The sequence below is a fragment of the Anopheles aquasalis genome, chromosome 2, assembly GCF_943734665.1.
Source record: "Anopheles aquasalis chromosome 2, idAnoAquaMG_Q_19, whole genome shotgun sequence".
Lineage (NCBI taxonomy): Eukaryota > Metazoa > Arthropoda > Insecta > Diptera > Culicidae > Anopheles > Anopheles aquasalis.
Window position 1 is genome coordinate 25,712,501 of NC_064877.1, and position 5,000 is coordinate 25,717,500.

The 5,000-nt window shown below is 41.4% G+C and overlaps 1 protein-coding gene across 10 annotated transcripts in view; it reads left to right on the forward strand.

Annotated features, from left to right (window-relative positions):
- Positions 1-3,084, forward strand: part of LOC126572641 (RNA-binding protein Pasilla) — an 88,475-nt gene extending 85,391 nt beyond the window's left edge. For all 10 annotated transcript variants that reach the window (XM_050232120.1, XM_050232116.1, XM_050232121.1 and 7 more), the window contains one exon: positions 1-3,084. This exon is cut by the window's left edge and continues 5,818 nt beyond it. The gene's annotated coding sequence lies outside the window, so the exon portion shown is untranslated.
- Positions 3,085-5,000: the final 1,916 nt, after the last annotated feature.

A 5,000-nucleotide genomic window follows, 5' to 3' on the forward strand; every position in this document is an offset into this window, starting at 1 on the left:
CCCGCTGGTGAGTGAGAGTGGTTTATGCTGCTTGCCGGCTCTCACTGAATTTGCCACTTTTTCCTTAGTCGATTAGCTCTCAGTGGATGTGCGATGAGCGTACGCATCGCCCTTAGTTAATGTTCGAACCCGAACACTATGTAGCTTTGCAAGGAATTCATCGGCCTCGCAAAATGTTGTCGTTGTTTTGTACAGAACAACGAGCAGCTACAGCTGACGCGAAGTAGTGTCTTAAACGCTCTTAATAGTAGTTTCGGTAGTAACGAGTTCAATACTTAATGTTTCTCTGACATTATACTTAGTTTTCATTTGTATTTCTTTCGACTTTTGCTTGACTGAACGTTGTTCTACTTCGGTTTTCTCTGTCTCTGTCTGCATAATCAAACTCAACTCAACATAAACAACTTTCCCAATTCTCAATGAAGCCACAAAGAGTGTGTCGCAGTGTATATAAAGGTGAACGAAGAAGGAGAGTCATATGAACAAAAATCAAATTAAACAAAACGACACAAGAAAACAAACGACAGAAATGCAAAACATGAATGCAGGAACGGCAAAAGCATATTTTCAGTGAATTAAATATAAAACAAATAGCCAAACAGAAGCGTCCGTTTACCGTAGGGAAGAACTGTGCGAAGCAAATGTAAAAGAAAAAGGGTGTTGCAAAAGAAGGATATTTTTCTATCGAGTAAGCCAATCTAATAACCATCATTCCCGCTAGCGTTATAGAGTGTGTCTCTAGGAGCGAGAGAGAGAGAGGTGTTTGTTCGAATACCATCTCTTAACGCCAATCACCCAGACGAAGGCTGCAAAGCATTGCGTAGTAGAACTCTGTATCAGTAGACTGAAACGTATAGCAAATAACTGTTCTGGGAGATAAAAATGGGGGGAAAACCCCAGGAAAGAGAAGAAAAAACATGTAACAATTGCTACAGATTTTCCACGTTTTTATCCACATTCAACACAACACAACGGCGTTATCTCTCGACCCTAACCCGCAATAGACAAACGCACAATACACACAACGTATCGTCTGTCCCTCCCATTCCAACCTCCTCCTTGCATTCATCTATTACAATCCTTCTTCAAACGTTACAGGACACTTAAATACAGGATGTGGATGTTTTTTCTATTCACCCACTAGGACCGCCGTACCGCGACGGACTTTACTCCATCTCTCACTTAACGATCGCGTCGCGTGATGATAGAATCTGGGAACCGTTTTCTTACCTCCCAACAATTTATAGCACCAAACTCTCTTTCTCGCCACTCTAAACAATCCATTTTACAAATCTACAACACTCTAATGGTTGCGCTACCCCTCGCCGTAAACCGGGAGAATCCCGTAACCCCTCCCGTAGGCGTGGGCCCGTAGCACGGTCAAACGCTTGTTCGACGTGTTTTGCTCCAAAAGCTCCGATCAGTATAGAGTGCTAGGCGTTTAGGAACGAAGCGGGGAAGCGGAGAGGTTCCATTTTATCAACTCTTTCTCGCGTCTCGCGTGTACACGTTAGTAGTCTCGTTCCTATGTTCTCTGCTTTACTAGCCCCGCCCTCTCCCGGGGGCTGCCAATCAAAAATGGAAGAATTGATGGGCACTTTTTGCGGATCGCACCACCACATTACCCAATGGCATCAATTACCGTCATACAATCTATGGAAACCAACAGCGTACGATACCTTAGGATGGAATTAAACGAATTCATAAACAAAGCATAAATGCATAACAGAAAAAAAACATATAGATATATACTTACACAGATATATTTAATGCAGATGAGAACAACGTTAAAACCTGAGACAAAGAGCAGCGTGATGTTTAAGCGTCCCGTCTTACATAAAGCACCAGTTAAAACAGTGTAACGGCGAAACCCTTCACAAATGATAGAGAATATGTTTAGTAAAGAGCACAGGAGGAGAGAGATACCAACTGCGACTGCGGTTTCATTTCTCGGAACGCGGCCAGCATCAGCTAGAGCAGGGGTCTCAAACTCGCGGCCCACGGCCACGTCCGCGGTTCATCTGTATGTTAAGTTTGGTCATTAATTCTATGTTCTATGTTATTTTATTCGATGCATATGTTGGAATTGAAGCTTGGTGATATATCTGCAATGACAGTTTGAGATCCTTGGGTTATTTTGCCATTTAAATTGCTATTAAAAACCCCAGAAAGTACCGGTTACCTGGCGCCTCCATTTCGAAGGGCGCCTCCATCATCGGATTGCGGCACCGGAGCTACATCATTTCGTTTTCCACCTCGTGGCGACCAGTTTTGGAATTGCCTTTAACCGTTTTAGATTATCATTTATCTATTTTTGGAATGGTCTTTTTCAATGGCTATGATATAATATGAGATTGAGATATGAGATAATATGAGATTGAGACCCCTGTGCTAGAGAAAGGTTATCGTGCATTACCGTTCGTCCGTTCCCCGTTTAACACCAGTATAGAGCTAGAGTCATCATCACCAATCTTTGTCATCGCACGGCTTTAAATGGCCTCACACTTCTCCTCCACTTCTTTCCAATACACGACACCAGCTAACATACTCACGCACACGGCTCTTAACGTAATTGTTCTCGTTGTTATCTCATCTTTGCAAAATGATAATAAGCATTAAGAATAAACCTGTGTGCATGCATATAAAACAAACAAAAAATCATGGGAGGATACATGTCACTCCACAGCATTAAACATTAAAACGGATCGTAAGGCAAACCTGAAACACACAAGCATACAATAACAACAACAAAAACTACAACAATTGAAACGCCTTCCATTCGTGGGCTTCTGTCTTCGTCTTTTTGGTTTTATTTAGATTATTCATCGTTACTATTATTCCGTTCCATTCTCGTTACGGCCGTTGGAGACCGAGGAGTTTTCTCACCGTTTTTCTAGTAGAAAATTAGAAAGATAACAGTAAGCAGCAGTTAAAACGCTATCCGGAGATGCGAGAGGCGGTAAAGAAGGTATAAGCACCGCAGTTGTTTCACTTGTTTTTGTACAACTGGTACAGGTCGGTGACATGGACATTACCAAAAAAAAAAAGAATTCAAAAGCAAAATGGCCAGTAAAGGTTTTGCTTTATGAATACCCTCTCTTTGGGAAACCTTCTGCAGAAACAAAACAAAAAACAATAAAAAAAAAAGAAAGAAAGTACGCAAGAGACGGAATAAACGGAGTGGCCAGAAAGATGAAAATACTATAATAACGTTAATTTGTTGATTTGAAAGTACGTAACAGAAAAGCTACCGATTTGTTCAACCAATTATAGAAAATTGAATCATAAATTAAACTGAAAAAGAGCTAAGAAAAATGATGGAGACAAAAAAAACACGGATCCCAAAATGATAACTGTAGAATAGGTGGCAATAATGTGTTGTTAGGAAGGCAACCAGGCATCAAAGAGGTAGTAAAAGGCTGGGGGAAAATAGGGGGCGGAGTGAAATTTAGTACGAAACAAAAAAAAACAGAAAAGTTTATTAGGAAATATATTATTAAAATAAAATTTAAAAAAACACGATGAAAGTGAATAGATAGTGTCAAGAGAATTGTTTATAGAGGAAGATAAAAGAAACGAAGAGAATTAAAAAGAAATAAAAAAAAACTAAGTAACTTCAACTTACACGTTACCGCGTTACCGTCAAAAGATGACAGCAGCAGCAGCATCAGCAGGTGTCCAATCAAAGAATGCATTGCGAATCGCAAACGGGAATCGGCGGGATATCGTTAACCCGACAAAGACTGGTAAGAGCGGGACTGGTGTTTGGAGGTCGCAGTAATAGCGTACACTTACGTCACTCGATGACATGATGGCGTATATGGACGCAAGAGCTTTACCTCATCTGCTCCCTTCGATCGGATGAGTCATTCAAGAGATCATAGCACATACCCCAGCTGCTCATCGTTTGTACCTTCGGTAGCAGCGGAAACCTGCTTCATATTCACTTCCTTCCTCTTTCCATTATTAAAATTCATTCACAAGCTCATCGTCCTGATCACTATAGCGACCGGCCACGGGGGCTGTGGTTTCTGAGAAATGCTGCGCAGCGCTGGTAGCTGTCAGGTCTCACAGGAGAAACAAATGGAAATGTGTTTATCGTATCAATGGGCTGCAACACCAGCACCGTTGCTTTTTGCTGTTAATGGATAAGGTCCGATTGCTGGTCGAACCCAACATCTTTTCACGAGAGAAGCTAATATAAGAGTGTTGTAGGGTAACGATTGAGCAAACAAAGCAAAAAAGGATTCACTAATCGGCCCTCCGCGGGCAGAAGGAAACCCAAAGTGAAATGAGAGATAGTGCAAAAACTTTGATTCTAATTCGCGCGCACATGCAGCGCACTGAAACCTATCCGTCAAACGTAAAAACAAAAGTGAACAAAACATAAACTGAAGAAAATTAACAACCAAATAGCAAGCACCCTTTTTGCATATGATATACGCGGGCAAACATAGGACATAGCTAAAGCAGCTAGACAAGCGCTCGAATGAAAACATTTGGTACAACAGAAGCGAGGAGAACTTCGGCCGTGAAGGAGAAGGCATATAATTTGTTTTTCAAAAACTTCATCCCCGCACCCACAGTGCAAAAAGGAAGTTAAAAGCAGTTAAAAAAAGCAAATCGAACCGAAAACAAACAAGAGAAGAATACTTTCTAACGAAGAGCGCTCTACTTGCTACATCACATTCCCTTTTCATATAAAAAGCTACACCCATTTCATGTAAACACTGTAAAACTAGTTAATAATGCCGAAACGAAAAAAGGAATGTAAGCAGGACGCGTTAGACAGGTGGTGGTGCGGTGTATGCTAGAAGAAGAAAAACATTAACTGGCAGGCAAGTGAGTGAGCGTACCACGCGACCCGGGAAAGGGTCGAATTAGTTCAATTATTATGTAGACAAATGAGCAAACAACCGAATGAATAAGGGCAGGGCGGCTTGGTTCAAGGTAGGAGTGGAAATGCTAGAGACGTTAAAAAAAATCGGGATCGCGGATGG